The sequence below is a fragment of the Chlorocebus sabaeus genome, chromosome 13, assembly GCF_047675955.1.
Source record: "Chlorocebus sabaeus isolate Y175 chromosome 13, mChlSab1.0.hap1, whole genome shotgun sequence".
In the NCBI taxonomy this organism is placed as follows: domain Eukaryota; kingdom Metazoa; phylum Chordata; class Mammalia; order Primates; family Cercopithecidae; genus Chlorocebus; species Chlorocebus sabaeus.
This window is the reverse complement of record NC_132916.1, coordinates 7301219-7323000: the sequence shown is the minus strand read 5'-3', so window position 1 is coordinate 7323000 and position 21782 is coordinate 7301219. Positions and strand designations below refer to the sequence as shown.

Below are 21782 nucleotides of genomic sequence, written 5' to 3'. Positions count from 1 at the left end.
GAATCTTGTCTTTGTTATTCACTGCTGTATCCCTCGTCATATTGGCACATAATAGGTAACAATAGTTGTTGAATAAACCAAGAAAAGATGGTGGCTTTTTGCTAAATTTCAGAGGACTTTTATGAAAGCAGATGAAAAAAGGAGTTGTTATAATGTCAGAAATACGATGTTGTGCTCTATGATTCATTGGTTATATGGACAGAATACTAGTCTGTAGATGAGAAATGTCTTAAGTTGAATTAATAGGAAAAAGCTTTGATACTTTGCGGTTACATTACAATTTGCAAAAATTGATCTATATAACCCTTTTTTTTTTTTTTTAAAGGTTATATACGTTTATTCTGGTTTTATAGGTATTTGGTTGCAAATACACAAATAGTCTTGGATAATGTAGGAAAAGAGGAGTTGGTTGGAAGATTATTGAGTAACATAGAGGATTAAAAGAATAGCTGGAAAACAAAGTGCCATGTTGGGCTAGGAACGAGGGCATCTGAGAACTTGAGCAGCAGGAGTTTGTGGAGCTTCTCGGTTGAGAGCCTTGCTGACATAACTTGGCATCGGTGCCTCCCAGACTTTATCTTTAAAATTCTTAGAAGAGTGAATGTGTTCTGGGCCTTTCTGACTGGGGAAGTGAAGTTACCTACCATTACCTAGACACGACCACTGTGAGCCTACCCTGGGTATTAGGATTATTTGTAGAGATGGGAAATTGTGATTTGGGCAGCTGTTCCAATTGGGGTCTACTGCTGTTAGGTTTTTCACTATCCCAGAAAGGTTAGCAACTGTCTGTTTTGCTTATTTAAACCTTAAGGGATAATGTTTCTGCAGTGGGCATTAACATAGAATATGTAAGACCTTGATAGAGAATATAATGTTGATCTGTCTGGTTCCATCTCTTAAAAAAGGAAATCCTATTCAAGGAAGGGATATTTATGCATTATTTAAAAGACATATGTTTCATATAGTCTTCTAAGTCAGGACTTGAGTCTAGAGGGCAACTCTTCACTATATTCCTTTCCTTCCTCCTCCAGTTGTGACTTCTTGCCACAGTGAACTACTGTTACTGACAGGTGTGTTGGAGCATGACATTTGTCTTGATCGGTGATTCTCAAAACACACTCCTTGGACCATAGTTTCTATGCTTTCTGGGAACTGTAAATGTTCAAGCCCCTTTCCATACTTATTGAATCAGAAACTCTGGGGTAAGGGTGAGGCCTAGCAATCTGCCTGTTAAACCCTGTAGATAATTCTGATGCTTGCTGAAGTGCGGGGGCAGGGTCAGCCAGGCTGAGAGGTAGGTGATCATGTACCTGGTTATTTTGCCAGGCATCATTTCAGGAGGCCTGAAACGGTAAGTGGTGACGTGATGAATTAAACAGTGTCACTGGTCTTGTGGAGTGGACATCTCAGTGGCAAAGACAAACAGTAAACAAATGAATCTATAGCTGTAATCAGTGTTACGGAGAAACATAAAGTGGGGTAGACAGATGAATAGTGACTGTGTATGGAAGGAGGTATTTCATTTTTAAGGGTAATCAGGAAAGAAATCTCTTATAATATGATGGGAATGGACAGACAGGAACAGAATGATGGGAGGAAGGCATGAAAACCATCTGGGAGGAAAACATTCCAGGCAGAGTGAACAGCAAGTACAGCTGACTCAGGCAGGAACGTGCTTGGGAAGTGTAAGATGTGAGGTTAGAGAGTTAGCAGAGGGGCAGTGTCATGCCGTGGTCAAAAGTAGGAACTCAGAGTCAAGACTTCTAGCTAGTTTTGCTGCTTGTTTTGTGGCTTTCGTGTTACACTTGATCTTAACCAAAAGCCTGGGAAGTGGTGGTGTTTTGTGACTTTTCATTCCTGGTGTTCAGTTTTCTCATTTCCGTAATGGAGATATTAAACTTCTCACAAGATAATGAAGACGAAAGAGTTCATATGAGTGAAGCACTTGGAAAATGTCTTTATGCTGTGTGTCACAAGAATGTAAGCTCTTTCAGGGCAGGAATCTTTTGTCTTTCAGTACCGTATTTCCAGTGCTTAGAATGTGTCTGGTAAATGGTGTATGCACAGTAAGTATTTGTGCATATTTGTATGAAACTCATTCTTTCAAATATTGTTCAACTTTTCTTTTTCTTTAAACCTGTTGTCTTTTGCATTTGCACATAGCACGTTACGTACAGAAGTCAGTGTTATGTTAGAGATAGTGTTTTGGACTTAACTGTGCAGAGCTCTGAAACTGATACGAGAAGAAAGTCTCAGACTCAAGGTCTGAGAAATGAAGCAGTGCTGTAGTGCCCTATGCAACGTTTTTGAAGTTTGACCTCATGATGTAAGAATGAGAAGCTGATATGAGTAGGCCACTGAAAATGTATTAAAATTTTTACAGAATTAATACTTGCGAATAAAGCAGACTTCTGTTGCATCTCTACTGTGTACCAAGCACATTCTGGGTGAGAATATTTAATTCTTTTGAAAAAACTCTTTGATATAGTAAAGACAGTAGGTTTTTTAGTCAGATAAGCCTAGCTTTTGAATTCTGGCTTCTCCCCTTATTGGCTGTATTTGTCAACAATTGCCACAATAATGCTCCATGATAAAACACTCTAAAACTGGGTGGCTTAAAATAATAATCATTTATTTCTGTGCTCATGGGTCTGTATGCTGGCTGAGGGTATACTGATTAAGGTGGAGCCTAGCTTGATTGAGGCTAACTGTGGGTGGGTTTAGGTCTTCTCCATTTATGTTCCTGCTGGACCCAGGCTAAAGCGGGCAGTGGCCGCTTAGGGCATGCTGTTATGTCAGGCCACTGGAATGCAAGATCCAAGCCAAACTGCATGAGCATGTGTAAGGCCTCTGCTCTTGTTCCTTTCCATTAGCCCAGTGATTCTCAGCTGGTGGCAGTTTTACCTGTGGGGACATTTGGCAATGGCTAGAGATACTTTCAGTGTCTAAACTTGGGAGAGGGGGTACTATTGGCATCTAGTGGGTAGAGTCCAGGGATACTGTTAAACATCCTATAATGCACAGGACAGTCAGCCTCCGTGCACCTCCAGCCCCCCAACTAAGAATTACCTGGCCCCAAATGTCAGTAGTGCTGACATTGAGAAACCTCAAAGTCAGCACTACTGACATTCACTTCATTTACAGCGAGAAGGGGACTGAAATAAATATTTGCCGAAAAATAATTGAGATGATCACATTGGCTTTGAGCATATGGCTGCTTTTTAGAATCTGTTTGTCTATGAAGTTACAAGGTTCACTTCATAGGATTGTTTGGAGGAGTGAAGGTAACAAATATGTGACACCTGATAGAGCAGGCACTCTGTGGTTTTTGTGATTACACATAAGAAAAATAATCCTGTTCTTGAAGGGGCTCAGTCTTGTATGAAAGATAAAAGATTAAATTATTTAAGACTTTAAGTTTCTCGTGCATTCATAAAACTATAGACATGAAAGAGCATTGAAGTTATATTTAGACCATCAAACTGTTTATTTGGCTGGTCAAGTTTTCTTGTTTGAATCCATGGAAATGTTATAAATGATTATGAATAGAGTTAACGGATTTACATAAGTAAAAAGTGTTGTATTTTGAATGAGCCAGTAATAATTTTGTCATTAAATTTGCCTAGTTATCAATTTCAAGTTGCTGGAAATTAATCTATAGGATCTGCCAGAGTAGTAGATTTGATAAATATTGGTGAGGTCTAGCTGTTGCCGATACTAGTCGTCTTGTTAAATGCATGAACAGTTTAGATTGGTAAACTGCTTCCTTTGGAAATGATTTGATGATTAAATTGTAGTGAGACTTCTTGGAGTTATGTGAATATAGTTCTGATTTCCTGATGTTTTTAAAATGGGCTTTAATTTTGAATAATAGCTTTGAAAGGCATCTCTTGGGTCTAGGCCATCATGAATACCCATATTGTCAAAGGTTTTGTAAGATAGACAAATGTCTCTTCAAGGATTGTGTTTTCAGCCTGTAGGATCCCAGCCTGGTTGCTGTTGTGAGTAGTTTAGATTCATAATGTTATTCACAGTACACTCTTATAATAATATATGTTGATAATGGAACATGAGTTATAAGTTCTCTTTCTGTTTCATTTTCCTGGGTTTGCAAATCAGCTTAGGCTAGTCATAGCTTCTGAGTTAGTTAGCATAGGGTTGTTATTTGTCACCAGTCTTGAGAAGCTGGTGTCAAATTGGGTGTTGAGCTGGCATTTGTTTTAGAGGGATTATGGGGAGAGGGGCCAATTCAGTGTTATCTTTCCTTAAAGGCTTTGTTCCTTTGACGAAGGATGAATCAAGAACCTCAGGAGTCTTGATTGTACACTACTTTCACTTTCATTCTTCTGAATAACAAATGATATTAAATCAAAATTTAATGATATTCAAAGTCTCCTTTTTCAGTACCCAGGTTAACACTTTATTTTTGCCTGAATATGATCATAATTTTATGAGTGAAAATAATCTTTAAAAGTAAGATCTGCACGTCTCTCTTTGACAGTTTGTACAGGAATCTACTTAAAGGTAGTTTTTCTCATAAGGTTAGTATATATTTTTATTCAGTGGAGTTGTGAAGTGATTCAGATTACATATTAACCTGTTGAAGTTTTAATTTAGCAGTGTGATTTGATAATGTAGGGCATATCTTTACATTTTAGGTAGGGAAACTTACTGTTGATATATAATTTCAACTAGATTGGTTTAGTAAAAGTCAATTTATGACTCTTCGTTGTGTTTTGAAGTTTCCTCTTTATTTCACTCTGTAAGGGTGTATTTAGGGCCTGTTGTGTACCAAATATTTCATAGGCTTTTTATGGTTTGGGATATACTACATTTCTTAGGATGTGAATAAATAATTACAGAAAGGATTACAAGACAGTCTGAAAACAATACATAGCTGATATTTTTCCAAAGTTTAACATTTCTTTAATAAGGCCTTTCCGAGTTTTAAAAATGCAGGCACTTTCTTTTGTAAGTATTATGTTTTAATATTTGATAGGAACTAGTGCTTAGAAGAACAAAAGAAAAGATGGGGTTATTAGGGAAGAATTATTCAGATTAGACAGAAACGTTTGTCTATGATGTATCTAAAAAGAGTTAGAATCTACTCTGTTAAAATTACTGCTACAAAGGACTTATGTATAATTTGATAATAATTTGATATCTACTCATAGATATTCAATCTCCATATCTCTGAGATTCTTGCTGAAATAGCCAAAGTATATAATATAGAAATCGAGGAGAAATCTGCTTCTCAGTGCTATGCATATTCCAGGAACATTGAGCTATTTCTGATAAAGATTAAAGGAAAGCTCAAGGTGATGGTCTCCTTTCATCACAATTTGAGAGAGCAGTGTCTCTGGGAGTAAAATGGCTAATAACAGAATCTTCCTCCTCCTAACCCCTCAAAATTGTCACACATGAAATGGGCTGTGAAACAGTCAAAGGTTATACCGCTTGAACTCTTCCACGCATTTCAGTTCCTGTTTATAAGTAGGTGACCTAAATTTATTTTGTAAATTAATGAGATTATGTTTTCTTTTGATTTCAATTTGGGCAGAAAAGTACCTTAGTTTTTGAGATCACTTGCCTTTACTTTAGGGATGTTGAGGTTGAGCTTTTCAGCTACTAGCTTTTGAGCTAAATTCAGTTAATCATTTCATTGGGAAAAAATACATATATATTTAAGTGATTTTTGTTTTGTTTTATCTTAGAGACAAGGTCTCACTGTGTTGCCCAGGCTGGTCTTGAACTCCTGGGCTCAAGCAGTCTTCCTACCTCAGCCTCCCAAAGTGCTGGGGAGCCATCGCGCCCAGCCAGAAAACATATTTTATATCTTAATAAACCCAGGATTTACAACAAGGTAGCTTCCAAATAAATTGGGGATTTCCGGAAATCTTGTTTTGTCTACCATAGAACACTGCTTTTCCCAAGTCCAAAATCAGTGTCATCAGTAAGCAGCCTGTCCGTCATAAACTTGAGCATCTCCTTGTTTCATATTGTTAAATATTTTCTTTATTATCTGGTAGGGAATTGATTGACTTTGAAAACTTCAATGCTGTATTGTTTGCGGTTATAGAACAATGATTGTTTTGATAGTTTCTTTCCTTTGTACTTTTAAGATAGTATATAAATAGTATAAATTTGCCATGTTAAGGACAGATTAAAACAAACCTCTTAAAATTTGAAAAGTAATTAGAACTTGAACACTAAAAATGATATCTGAATATAAAACAGCAAAATCTTAGTATCATTTCTTCATCCTAGAAATGTTAGTATGTGTTCCATGCTAGGTAACAGGGCTCAGGAATATGAAGAGACATAATTGCTCTCATGGTACTGATATAGCCACAATCCAGGTATGGAATAATGAGAGCTTGAACTCAGGCAGTGGCAGTTGAAATGAAGAGCACAGATTAAATAGGGAGAATCTTAAGATTTCTTTATCTTTCACATGTGAAGGCTAAGAATGAGGGAAGGGCCTTGCTGGTATTGCCATTCATTGAGAATAAAGATATATGTGATGATTGTTAAAGTGGTGACAGTCAGCAAAAGATATGAAAATATTGAGAAATCAAGATGTGATGATCTGAAATGATATAGTAATGATATGTTTGGTATGTATGTAGTTGGGGAAGAAATTATAAAAACACAACTGGACTAATTCTGAAAGTAAACTTGGATTTGAATAGAGTTTCTATAAACTGAGTACTAAACATTTTGAAAGATTAACAACAATGAGAAAACTAACCATGAATTTTTGTTGTTATCAGGGTATATGTTAAGGTCTTTAGAAGAGAGGCTGTTTTAAGTGTCTGAACTCTAGAAGAATCAATCTAGGTGTTCTAGGATTTGGGCTGCTGATGTTACCTCTCATGTATTAGATGTAGGTGGTAGTGGTAAGCACTGTACAGTGTTGTGTTGAGGATTAAGTGACTTAATGCATGTAAAATACCCAGGCCAGAAGTTGGCTCATACTTCAACACTCAAAACATACTGCAGCATAGTCAACGCCTAAGAAATGTTGAATGACGTAGTCCTTGCACTCGTGATACCCCCATTTGACACCAGCAGCAAAGGGGAAAAATTAATAACCAGTTAAAACCAAAATTTGAAATCTGTGGTATGCTCATTTGGATATCCTAAATTACAATGTATCATTCTTTGAGTACTGATATAACTGGATAATAAGCTGAAACCATTCAAAACAAATTCAGGTGAAGAAGATAGATTATCACTCCAGATGTTAAGTAACAATTAGAAAAAAGATTATTTAACCAATTAATAACAATATGAAGGCAATACAAGTCAACAAGTGTTTTATGACAAGAGCAGAAGACAGTATTTGTGAGAATATGAGGTCCAATGCACAAGGCCTTTTAAAAGATACCAAACTACTTTTCAAGCTTTATTTGCTGCTACCGATGTTTCCCAGCCACCTAAGCAATTCACTCTTCTGTAAAAATGGCAGGTACTTTTAATTTTTCCTCTCTGTGACACCTCTTTCTTATTTCTTCCTTCCCACCAAACATGCCCAGCTCTCCCTCATCCCACAATATTGAGCTCTAGTGCTCCTTTTGCTATGTGTGTGTGCTTCGACTCCTACAGACAGTTGGTTCCCCTTAGAACACTTTGTACCCACCTCTTAAGCTCTTATCACATGGTATGCAGTAATCTTCATGACTCTTGCAGGTCATTCCTGAAGTCAGAAACTCACTGTTAGTGTTTTATTTTTTACTAAATCTATGATATCTCACACAATGCATAGTCCGTAGAAGAAACTGTGTAGTGAAATTACATAGTGAGTTTTCATTCTCTCGGTAAAAATTTCCTGGGATTTTTTTTTTTTTTTTTTTTTTTGAATGGGTGGGAAACTACCTGGAAATAGTGGGTGCCAGAGGCTTAAAATAATAAAGATCAGAGCAGAAATAAATGAAATAGAGGCCAGGAATACAACTGAAAAGGTCAGCAAAACTGAGAGTTGGTTTTTGAAAAGGTAAACAAAATTGACACACCTTTAGCTGGACTAACCAAGAGGAAAAAAGTCAAAATAAATGAAAGAGGAGACATTACAACTGATACCATAGAAATAATAAGATCATAAAAGACTACTGTGCATAAATACATGCCAAAAAATTGAGTAAACTAGAAGAAATGGATAAATTCCTAAAACATACAACCTATCAGGACCACATGATGAAGGAACAGAAAATCTGAACAGCCCCGTAATGAGTAAGGAGATTGAATCATTAAGTGAAAACCTCCCAACAAATAAAAGCCCAAGAGCTGATGGCTTCACTGTCAAATTCCTCCGAACATTTAAAGACGAATTACCACCAACGCTTCTCAAACTTCCAAAAAACTGAGCAGGAGAGAACACTTCCCAGATTCATTTTATGAGGCCAGCATTGCCCTTAACCAAAGCCAGATAAGGACATTATAAGAAAATAAAGTTATAGGCCAGTATCCTTGATGAACAGATGCAAAAATACTCAACAAAATACTAGCAAACTGAATTGAATAGCACATTAAAAGGAGCATACACCATGATCAAGTGAGATTTTCCCCGAGTGTAAAAATGGTTCAACATATGCAAATCATTAACTGAGCTACACCAAATTAACAGAATGAAAGATAAAACCCATAAGATCATCTTAAAAGATGCAGAAAAGGCATTTGACAAAATGTAACATCCTTTCACGATAAACCAAATAAGGTGTAGAAGCACTATGCCTCAACGTAATAAAGGCTATGTGTGACAAGCCCACAGCTAACATCATACTTAATGGTGAAAAGCTGAAAGCTTTTCCTCTAAGATCAGGAAACAGACATGGATGCCCACCCTTGCCTCTTCCATTAAATATAGTAAGTTGCTAGCCAGAGCAGTTAGGCCAAGGGAAAAAAAATAAAGGCAGCCAGGAGTGGTGGCTCATGCCTCTGATTCCCAGCACTTTGGGAGGCTGAGGTGGGCGGATCACTTGAGGTCAAGAGTTGGATACCAGCCTGGCCAACATGAAACCCTGTCTCTACAAAAAAATACAAAAATTAGCCGGGCATGGTGATGCATGCCTGTAATCCCAGCTTACTCAGCAGGCTGAGGCAGGAGAATCACTTGAGTCCAAGAGGTGGAGGTTGCAGTGAGCTGAGATTGCACCATTGCACTCCAGCCAGGGCAACAGAGCAAGACTGTCTCAAAAAAAAAAGTAAAAGACACCTAAATCATAAAGGAAGGAGTAAAATTATCTCTGTTTGCAATGGCATAATCTTGATTATAGAAAAACCCAAGACACCATCAAAAAATCTGTTCAGTTAGTAAAGTTCTGGGATATAAAAATCAACATGCAAAAATCAGTCTTCTGTCTATACAGTAGCAACAAACTGTTCAAAAAAGAGATTAAGAGGTCAGGTATGGTGGTTCATGCCTGTAATCCCAGAACTTTGGGAGGCCGAAGCGGGCGAATCATCTGAGGTCAGGAGTTCGAGACCAGTCTGGCCAACATGGTGAAACCCTGTCTCTACAAAAAATACAAAAAAGTCAACTGGGTGTGGTGGCCCAGGCCTGTAATACCAGCTACTTGAAAGGCTGAGACAGGAGAATCACTTGAGCCTGGGAGACGGTGGGTGCAGTGAGCTGAGATCGCGTCACTGCACTCCAGCCTGGGTGACAAGAGCGAAACTGCATCTCAAAAAAAAAAAAAAAAAAAAAAATTGGCAATCTCATTTACAGTAGCATCAGAAAGAATAATATAATTAAAAATAGGCCGAGTGCGGTGGCTCACGCCTATAATCCCAGCACTTTGGGAGGCCAAGGCAGGCGGATCATGAGGTCAGGAGATCAAGACCATCCTGGCTAACACGGTGAAACTCCGTCTCTACTGAAAATACGAAAAATTAGCCGGGCGTGGTTGTGGGTGCCTGTAGTCCCAGCTACTCTGGAGGCTGAAGCAGGAGAATGGCGTGAACTGGGGAGGCGGAGCTTGCAGTGAGCTGAAATTGCGCCACTGCACTCCAATGTGGGCCACAGAGCGAGACTCCGTCTCAAAAAAAAAAAAAAAAATAATAATATAATTAGAAATAATATCAAGGAGGTAAAAGTCTGCTCGCTGAAAACTATAACACTAATCAAATACATTAAAGATGCAAATAAATGGAAAAATATGCCATGTTCATGGATTGGAAGATTATTGTTAACATTTCCATACTTCCCAAAGCAATCTATAGATTCAATACAATTTCTGTCAAAATTCCAATGGCATTTTTCATAGAAATAAGAAAAAACAATCCTAAAATCCATGTGGAACCACAAAAAACACCTAACACCAAAACTATCTTGAGAAAGAACAAAGCTGAGGCATTGCAGTTCCTGATTTCAAATTATATTTAAAATAATTTGCTTCTGGCATGAAAACAGACACATAGACCAGTGAAACAGAACAGAATCTCAGAAATAAATCTATGAATGTATGGTCAACTAATCTTTGACAAGGGTTCCAGGACTACACAATGGAGAAAGAATCGTCTCTTAAACAATTGGTGCTGGGAAAACTGGATATTCACATTCCAAAGATGAAAGTGGACCCTTATCTTACACCATACGTAAAAATTTAGTCAAAATGGATTAAAGACCTAAATGAATTCCCTGAAACTGTAAAATATGTAGGAAAAAAACACTGAAATATAAAGGTATTTGATACTGGTCTTGGTAATAATTTTTCTAGATATTACACCCATAAAACACAAGCAACAAAAGCAAAAATAAGCAGGACTACATCAAATTAACATGCTTCTGCACAGCAAAGAAACAATCAACAAAATGAAAAGGCAACCTGCAGAATGGGAGGAAGTATCTGCAAACCTTATATCTGATAAGGGTTTAATATCCAAAAAATATCAGAATATTAACTCAGCCCAAAACAGCAAAACAAAACAAAAAAATCACATAACCCAATTTAAAAATAGACAAGTAACTTGAATAGACATTTTTTCAAAAGAAAATATACAGATGTCCAAAAGGCTTCTGAAAAGGTGCTTAACATGACACACACACATGCGTGCATGTGCGTGTCTGAGCGCAGTAGCTGTGTGGGTGATAGGTGTGTTAATCAGCTTGATTGTGGTAACCATTTCCCAAAGTATACCCAGATTAAATCATCACCAGTTAAACCTCGTTCATTATATCTCAGTACAGCTGGAGGGAGGGATTCAGTCACTGAATTGTAACTTGCATGCAGCACTGGAACTCATACGTTTAGAAATTTCTCATATAATAAGCCTGACTGGCTGTTCCCAGGATAAATCCCAAAGGACAAAGTCAGTAATAAAAACAAAACAGTTGTTATTTCCACTTTCTATTTCAGCATGGAAGTATGCAGTTTTAAATTTTTGTTTTGTTTTTACATAGCCTTGTAAGAAACTTTTCTTACACAGCACTGGTACATAACATGTGCCATGTGTGCCATGAACAAAAATGTTTATAAAGGCCCAATATGTGAAAGGTTTTGCCAAATGTTTCCTGTAATGTTAATTATGTTTTATAAATTAGCTATTTCTCCAGGAGATATATTTGGCCACTTACTAATTTATAAGAATTAATATGAAGGTAGCAAGGCATAAGATGCTCATTTTCCCTCAAAACACAAGACACTTTGATCTATAGTCCCCAACTTACAATGGTCTGGCTTAGGATTGTTTACAGTGGTTCGAAAGTGGTATGTTTTCAGTATGCTTCTCAATTTATGGTGGGGCCATCTCCAGATAAAACCATTGGAATTGAAAATATCATAAATTTAAAACTGCACTTTCAACTCAATGGTGGGTTTATTGGGACTTAACTCCATTGTAAGTCAAGGAGCATCTGTATTCATTCTGTATTTTTAATTAAAAACAGTTGTGCTGTTAATATATAGCCACAACTCTTCTCTCCTCTCACATACTTGTATAAGATAGGTCCACTGGTGTTGACTAGATTGGGTGTGGTCCATTTTTTGTCTTCTGCTAAGTGAAAGACTTTAACAAATACACATATATGCTTCTGTGACTGTATTTGTTTCATACCCAGTGTGTTGCTTATGTGATATAATGGAAGATGTGTAAGGCATCTAGCTGAAATCACCCTAGAAATTAGAACTAGACACAATATTTAAAAACAGATTATCAATCTGTTGTGCAAGAAGCAATCCAAAAAAGTGCATTTTTAAAATGAAATCTTGGTTTCTCCCATCGCCCCCACATTTTAGGCAGAGATTACACTTTATGAGTTCTTAGAAGTGTTTCACTTGAGGTGCTTTTGGAAATCCATTTTTTATTATCTATTTTGATAATGTGTCGCAGAAGTTTATGGAATTTTAAAAAGGTTAATGGAAGGGTTTTCTATAATGCTTTACATTTTGTCATTGGGACAAATCTATCATTTCCATTTAAAATGAAGTGTGAGCAGCAATGAATAACATTAGACATAATTGTTGGTAAACCTCTTCTTTGTAAATTAACGTGCCACTTGGCAGAAATATAATTGGTGAGCCACAGAGAAGGTCTGTATTTAAACAGTAGGGTTAATGAACATCTTTTTTCCCCCTTTTTCTTTCCCTTCTTTTGGCCTTGAAAGTTGCACTTAGCTCAGGCTGTTTGAAATGATTTTCTTTGAAAGTGTTGTGACATTGTTTTAATTGAATGAAGCTGCAGAACTGGCGTGATAAATCAACACAGAATGAATTTTAATGCAAGGCAAACGATATTAACTTGGAAATTGGTTGCAGTAGACAAAGCAGCTGCTATGATTAGTTTTTTTTTTTTTTTTCATTCTCTACTTACAACATTTTGAGAAGGATGACCTTGACAATTTCAGCTGTACTAGAGTCCTGATGGCATGCAACTTAACATCCTTGAGCTGTTTCTTGGGGCAATAGTGGTTGTTTCATTTTTAAGGTTAGTAAAATTTTGTGTCACAGATTTAATGCTGTGATTGTAACTGTTTTACAAACATTTTTAATTTAGTAAATAATTGTGAAGGTTAAGTAGCTGTGGTAGAAGCCCTTTTCTATGTAATCTTGGTGTGGTTCCAGCCAAGGAGGTTTAAGACATGAAAAGGGTGAGGTACGCCAAACAGGGCTCTGTATGTGGTCACAGAGTGTAGGGCAACGGGCTTCACAAAGGGTACGGCTTGAAACCAGTTACATATTAGTTATTTGTACTAAAGTATCTCTGTTCATAATGCATTTTTCCAGACATTTTTGGGCCATATGTGAAGTATATGATGTGTATCTAGTATGTGACAATTTGGAACAAGATCTGTATAGAGTACTACTATTATTGAAGAGTTGCTGGCAAGGTTACTTATTTAAAGAAATAGCCAAGGTAACAAATACAGTACAGACATTTTCACAGACTTTTTGAGAGCAGAGTTTCTTTATTCTCAATCCTTCACATTTACTTCACTCCTTGCCACATAATAAGCTTTAAGTAAATGTTTTGTTGAATTGAATTTGAAAATGAAAGACTGTTCTCTATTTTACTGAAAAACAAAGTGGGTGAGTGATGGGGTATAAAGATTGTTATCTCTGTTCAGGTTGTTTGGAGGAGCAGGGAAGTGAAATTTGATGGAATCTGTGACTTACATAAACTGGTTAAGTGATGATGTTGTAGAAAAGTAGGAAGAGCTTATTGGAGATGAACATAAGACCAGGCGTGTTGATAGATTTTTCTGTTATGTTTTTTTTTCTTCAGATCCTCATTTCAACACATTGTTACACCATACTACCTTATGTCAGTTCTAGACCTCTTCAGATTAAAAAGCAACTGCTCGAAAATGCCAGTAGACTTGTGTTTGTTAAGGACTGACAAGGTAATGCAGACCAGCTGAGCAATTCTAGTAAAATAGGATAGAACAGGAAAAAAAAACTGAACACATCAGAGACCCAGCAAGATTGTGAAGAATTACTAGTTCAGGGTCTTCAGGAGGTGAGATGATCAAGGATATAAGCCTGTTTTAGGGGATCTCTTTTTCTGCTGAGCATGTTTGCAGAATCTGGAGAGGGCAGATGAAAGGCTGAACTTTGGGGGACAGCATTTGGAGTCTATAATTTGTCTGTGTCAATTTCTGTTGCCATGCCCAGCCTAGTCTTTGCTTGGGAGTAGGGACACTGATGGATATGTACTTTAGGAGTAAGAATGAACCAGGAGGTTGCAGGTCCCCACAGAGACAATATCTCAGCTCAAAATTGTCTATCTCTGTAAGTGAAATTGCATTGATCCTGGGTTGCTTGTAAAAGTAGGTGCAAGTGTATTGTCTGACACACACTAGAAAATAACTAAGCACACAAGGAGACAAGATGATATTAACAAAAATCTGAAGAAACAATCTGACAAACAATAGAAACAAATGCATGGAGACTCTAGATTTTAGAATTTCAGACCCAGACTTTGTAAGATCTGTAAGTTTTCAGTGTGGAAGGAGACAGAAGAAAAGGAAGAGAAATGGAAGCTATAAGAGAGAAACTAAGCCGGAAAATTACTTACCTACTATTAACTCAACAGGTGGGTTTAACAGAAGATTGGAAGCATTTGAAGAGAGAATTAGTAAACTGGAAGATAGCTCAGAAGAAAATTTTCAGCATGGAGATGCAGAGGGATGGAAAAAAGTAGAAGGGAGTGTGAAAAGTAAAAGGAATATAGTGAGAAAATTTAATATATGTAGTTGTGGTATTAGAAGAAGAGGAGACATGGAATGGGACAGAAGCAGAGTTTGAGGGAAGTGTGTTTCAGAACTATAAAACCATAGAAAGAAAGAAAGTCACAGATTTGTGAAACTGTGGTTTTTTTTCTATTTATCATACTTACTGATAAACATGATAAAGGAAACCACACCTTGGCATATCATAATAAAACTACTGAAAAGTAATGATGAGGAAATCTTAAAGTAGCTAGAAGAGAGAAAAGATCACCTTCAAAGGAGCAATGGGAAGACTCGGTTCACTTCTGTTAGTAACAGTGGAATGAATCCAGGAGACAGTGTATAAACCTTTAAGGTGCCCTTCAAAAATAAGACATTTTGAGATAAGGAAAAATGAAGAGAGTTCATTACTAGAAGACGTTCACTAAAGGAAATGCTGAAGGTTGTTTTTCAGGCAGAAGAATGATGACTTTGAAAAGTTGAAGATGCATAAAGGAATAAAGAGCAACAAAAATGGTAAAATATGTTGATAAACCTAAATGCATATTTGTACAAAGTGAAAATAATGGCCTGTTGAGTTTAAAATATATAGAATTTGAAAAAAACAGGCATATAAACTGGATTGAGGATAAATATTACACTTTCTGAGGTCCTTGTATTTATATGGGAAAAGGGTAAAAGTACAAGTGCACATTAATGTTTGATAAGTCAAGGAAGCATGTTGTAAATACTAGGGTGAACAAGCATATAACTTCCAAACTGATAGAAGAAAAAAGAACCAAGAAAATACATTCATATGCAACCCTCCCTCTGCCCACATCCAGGAAAAAGAGGCAAGAAAGAAAAGAAAAAGAAAAGAAGTAGAGTACATAGAAAACACTTAGTAAAAAGATTTAGTAAACCATGTAGTATAAGTGGGCTGTTCCTATTAAAGTTCAATGAAGAAGCAACTCATTTAGATGATTTTTACAGGAGTCCTGTTTAAAATAAGGATAACAAAAGTTTGAAAGTAATAGATAGGATCAAGAAAAGACACATAAGAAAAATTAACAGAAAATTCTATATTAGTATCAGTGTAAGCTTAATGGCAAAAGGCATCTCTAGAGATGAAGAAGGCCACTTCATAATGACAGGAAGATACACACTTAACCCTTAAACAACGTAGGGGTGAGGGGCACTGACCCCCTTTGCAGTAAAAAATTCCACGTATAACTTTTAACTACCTCCAAACTTAACTACTGATAGCCTGCTGTCGACTGGAAGCCTTACTGATAACATAAACAGTTGATCAACACATTTTGTATGTTACATATATTAACACTGTATTCTTACAATAAAATAAGCCATAGAGAAGAAAATGGAAGAAAATAATATAGGAATAAGGAAGAAAAACTATATTTATTATTCATTAAGCAGAAATAGATCACCGTAAAGGTCTTCATTCTGGTGGTCTTTACATTGAGTAGGCTGAGGAAGAGGAGGAAGATTTGGGTTTGGTCTTACTGTCTCAAGGATGGCAGAGGCAGAAGAAGTGGTGGAGGTGGGAGGGGTGTCATACGTGATGTAATATTTATGGGAAAAAAATCTGTGTGTAAGTAGACCCACATAGTTCAGACCTCTTGTTTAAGGGTCGGTTGTAATAGCCTTTACACATATACAGCAAAATTAGAAGTAAAAGGCAAAACACATAAAATTTAATCACACCAGACTTTGCATTCTTTTTAAGCACCTATGGAATATTTACAAAAATTGACCATGTACTATGCTGAAAAGCAAGTTTGAACAAATATTGAGGATGGCTATTACATGTAATATGTTTGCTGATTACACTGTAGAAAGCTAGAAATCAAAAAATATAACTAGAAAATTATTATATGTTGAAATGAGAATAATATATTTAAAATATTTAGTAGATGCCAGATTACCTTGACTTTGAATGAAAATGAAACTGCTCCCTATCTGAATTTGTGGGATACATCTAAAACCAGCTTAGAGAGGTATATGTAAAGCTTTAGATGTTTATGTTAGAAAAGAAGGAATACAATAAGCAAAATATTCATTTCAAAAATTTGGAAAAAGAACAGCACATTAAACGAAGGAAGTAGAAGGAAGGAAGTAGTTAATGAAGAGTAGAGATCAATTAAAGATAAACACAGAATGAAATAATTCAGTATTTCAGCTAGCTATCTCTTTATTATAATAAATTTCTCCAGAAACTTAAACCACTTGTTGAGCTCCTGAGTCCTTGTTTCAGTCAGCTGTAAGGTCAGCCAGGTGGTTCTACTTCTGGGAGTTGCCTGGTTGCAGACATTGATGATGACTGGATCACTGTCTTTCATTCCCCAACAAGTTTTAGTCCAAGCTTATTTACATGGGGGAAGGGGGCTCTAAGAGAGTAGAACCACGTAAGACTGACACTGAGGCATATCATTCCTACCACTACATTGTATTGGCTAAAGCAAGTCACAATGCTAGGCTAGATTCAGGAGGTAGGAGGAGGTGCAGATTCCCTTTGCAGATAGCATGGACACAATGAGGGGCAGAGAATTGTGGCCATTTTTGAAATCAGTCTACCTCAGTCAACAAAAGCAGGTTCTTTTAAAACACTTTTGAAGACTGATCAAGAAAAAAGGAAAATAGAGGTAACCAGTCAAGAATAAAAAAATGGGACATTATTTCCGATCTTATAGGTATTAAAAGTTAAAGTAGACATCTACTTTAAATGAACAAATTTGAAAATTTAGACAAAATGGACACAACTTAAAAATTGACATACGAAGGAGTAGAAAATCTGAATCCATAATTTAAAACCTTCTATAGAAAAATCTCTAGGCTCAGGTAGCTTCACCAGTGAATTTTATTTATTATTTAAGGAAGAAATAACAGCCATATACAAGCTTATCTGGAGAGTAGAAAAAGAAGGAATACATTCCAACATGTTTTGTGACCAGAATAACTTTGATACCAAAACCTGAGACGCGAGAAAGAGAAATTACAGGCCAGTTCTATTTATGAATCAACATTTCTTTAAAAAAAAAATCACCAAAATGCCAGGAAACAATTTGCTCGAGTTTGCTTTACGTTGGTTTAACATTTGACAATTAGTTGAAATCCACTGCTATAACAGAATTAAGGAGAAATATTGTTGTTTTAATAGATAGTGAAGAATAATAAATTTAGATATCCACTTGTAGTTGAAAAGTCTTAGCAAACTAAGAAATAGAAGGGAGTTTTAATGTGATAAAGTGTATCTTCAAAAAGTTTAAGATTACTTTAAACTTTATGGTGAACTGTTGAAACCTTTAGTCTTGAAATTTGGAACAAGTCAAGGATGATACACTTTTATTTGGCTTTGAACTCAGGGTATGCTGACCAGTACTGTAAGGATAGCAAGAAAAAGAAATAAAAATATATGATAGGAAAGGAAAAGAAATAGAGAACTGTCATTGTTTGTGATGTAATTGTTTAGCATCCAAAAGAATCTACAAAAAATTCGTGAGAGTCAGTAATGAAGAAATGCGGGTTATAAGGTTGATAGAAAACAAAAACCAATTATATGTTCATATACCAGAAACAGAAAATGAAAACTTAAAATTATGACATACAATAGCAGAAAAAGCCCTGTGAATTTCTAGGAGTGAATCTAACAACAACAAAAGTAAAAACAAGTAAAGGCACAATAAAAAAACTCTACATTTTGGAGACTGGACATGGTGTCTCCAGCCTGTAATCCCAGCTCTTTGGAAGGCTTAGGCACTGGGGTGGGGTTGGGGTAAGGATGGCCTGAGTCCAGGGGTTTGAGATCAGCCTGGGCAACATAGCGAGACCCGAAGTCTACAAAAAAGTTAAAAAATAAAAAAGCCAGGCATGGTGAGGCTGAGGTGGGAGGATTGCTTGAGGCCAAGAATTCAAGGCTACAGTGAGCTATGATTGTGCCACTTGCACTTCAGCCTAAACAAAAATAAACTTGACGTTACTGAGAGAGATGAGAGATAACCTAACCAAATGGAAAAATTGTACAGTGTTTATGGTTTTGAAGAGTCTATATTATAATATGATCTCAGTGAAAATTGTTGCAAGTATTATTTTAGAAATTGACCAACTTGTTCTAAAATATGTGGAAATGTAAAGGGCCAGGAATAGCTAAGACACTCTTGAGGAACAGCAAGAAGGAAGAACTTGGTGTACCATATAATTTACCATAATTAATACAGTGTGATATTAAAGCAAAGATAAATAAGTGGAATAAACTAGAGAGCTCCAAAACAGACCTAAGTACTGTCAGCTCTTTGTATCCTCAGGTTCCACATCTGTGGATTCAACCAACCTAGGATCAAAATATTTAGGGGAAATATTTCAACTGGTTGCATTTGTACTGAAATATACAATTTTTTTTCCCTAAGCAATGTAGCATAACAGTGATTTACATAGTATTTACATTGTATTAGGTATTTTGAGTAATCCGAAGATGATATAAATTATATTGGAGGTTGTGCATAGGTTATGTGCAAATATGACACCGTTTTATATGAGGGAGTTGAGCATCTGTGGATTTTGGTATTTGTGTGGGGACCTGTAACCAATCCCCCCCACCCCGGATACTAAGGGACGATTGTGTAGATCAACATTTATGACAGTAATGACACTGTGGAGCAATTGGAAATGGGTAGTCTTTTCAATAACATTTGTATTCAGTAACATTCGGATATTTAATAACATTTGGATATTCATGTGAGAGAAAAAAAGAAAATTATCTCATGCACAGACATCAATTCCTGGTACACTGTAGATGTAAATTCGAAAGACTTAACAATAAAGCTTCTAGAAGATAACACCAGAGGGTATCTTGGTGACCTTAGGGTGGGGAGAGACTTCTTTTAAACAGGACACAAAACACTAACCATGAAGATAAGGTTGAAAATTTGAACTACGTTAAAATTAAAAACTTTCAGTCATCATAAGACACCATTAAAGAGGGAGAAGACAAGCCACAGATGGGAAAAATACCTGCCAGCTGTGTAACCCCAAAGCAGAAATCAATAAGGAAAAGCTAACACAATAGAAAAACACAGGAAACTTCAAATGTCCTTCAAAAAAATGCTTATCCAAATGGCCAACAAATATGAAAAAATGCTTAGCTTCATTAGTAGTCGGAGGAATGCTAATTGAAGCATTTAATACATATACTAGAATGGTTAATAGAGCCCTTCATGAACCTTTGGTGAACGTTGTTTAAGTGTGAAACAATGAAAATTTGAATTAGGAGCTTGTGTTCAGGAACAGAGCTGTCCACTGCCTACCTTAATTTGGGGTGACCACCTAAAGTGCCAGTCTTTGAGATGGAAGCCATATAATGGAACACAGAATTCTTTTCATGGGTTATTTCAGTTTTTCTAGAGAAAAAACTAGCCTATTACCTACAAGTCAGAAGCCTGGCTTTTGGTGTTCTGTGGGCAGTGATGGTCGCTTGTTCTATGTATTAGTTCCACCTTTTCATTCTTGTTTTCTGCAAAACTCAAGTCTCTGAGCGTCAAGTCTCTCTGGAGTTCTGTAGGGCAAAATTTGCTACTGATCACACCTCCTTCTAGAAATGACATTCCAAGCTTAATTAAGAGTAAGAGCCTGAGATTTTAAGAAAAGGATTTGCATTAGACTTGGTAGGCTCTTGTCAACTATATGGCACACTTTTTAATGGACTTTGTGTATGTATTGTGTAGCTATACACACACATATCTGTACATGCCATCACTGTAGCTCTATCAGATAGTATTGTCCCCATTCTGTAATTGAGGCTTATTTGATGTGATTTTCAGATTCCCTTTTTTTTTTTTTTTTTTTTTTTTTTTTTTTGGAGATAGAGTCCCTCTTTGTCACCTAGGCTGGAGTGCAGTGGCATGATTTCAGCTCACGGCAACCTCCACCTCCTGGGTTCAAGCGATTCTCATGCCTCGGCCACCCAAGTAGCTGGAATTACAGGCATGCACCACCAAGCCCGGCTAATTTTTGTATTTTTAGTGGAGATGGGGTTTCACCATGTTGGCCAGGCTGGTCTTGAACGCCTGACCTAAAGTGATCCACCCGCCGCGGCCTCCCAAAGTGTTGGGATTACAGGCCTGAACCGCTGCGCCAGGTCAGTTTTCAGATTCCTAATTACTATTTTCGTATTTGAACTGGGATACCAGCTGGAATCTGTGTGCTTTCAGAGTTTAAGCACATTACTGTAGTATACTACTTGAGTTTATTTAAATTGGAGATGTGGGGAGGTTAAGTTGATGAGTTTCTAAATTGGAAGTCCTTTGTTAAAATGGATCATGGTGGGGGTTTAGGTTGGGTAAAGAGGTAAAATTACTATATACTGAAGCACTGGGCAAAGATAAGGGACTTTCTTTGAATATAAAGAGCTATTAGCAGATTTCAGAATCTAGGATCTTGAAGAGCTAAATTAAGTGCTTATAGATCAGTCTGTGAGTCTCAACATAGGGTGAAAGAAGATGTATGAAAATCCCCTCAGAGACTTTCTTCTAATGATATAGGCATACTACCTACCACCTTTCATCTGAGAATCACGTTTCTAAGGTGTGGCAATGCAAAATAAGAGCCAGTGGAGTACAGAAGATACCAGAAGTACCCAGCTTCTAAAGCCCTGATGGCAGTGGGTTTTCTAGCATGTTACTTTTATGTAATGATATACTAACAGTTGGATAAATGCCAGAAAAAATAGGAGACCATATACATAAGAATCAGTACCTATTTGATTGAATAAATAAATGAAAACCACCAGTGGAATTTTGTGGAACTGATAGCAAACTCTTATATTTTGGTCTTTTATGCAGATGACATGCAAATGAGGAAAATTTACTTTTCACGATTTAGCTCGTTTTTCCTATTGGCCTTAAAGAAATAATTTGTATATATGAATACTAGGAATTTCTGTTGAGGGATGGTAATTTTTTATTGTACAATTTTTTATTTATACAATTATTGATATCACTGTCCTATTTAGTGATATTCAGAGTTTAGGTTTCTTACCAGTTAAAGGTAGAAAGGAATATGTACTCTTAAGACACATTTAGCATAGCCAACCTATGATTTTCGGTAACGTATTTCTGAACAG

General features: G+C 36.5%; 1 protein-coding gene across 7 annotated transcripts in view; it reads left to right on the top strand.

Moving 5' to 3' along the window:
• QKI (QKI, KH domain containing RNA binding) overlaps positions 1–21782 on the top strand; it is a 163443-nt gene that overhangs the window by 41268 nt on the left and 100393 nt on the right. The gene's annotated exons all lie outside the window — the stretch shown is intronic.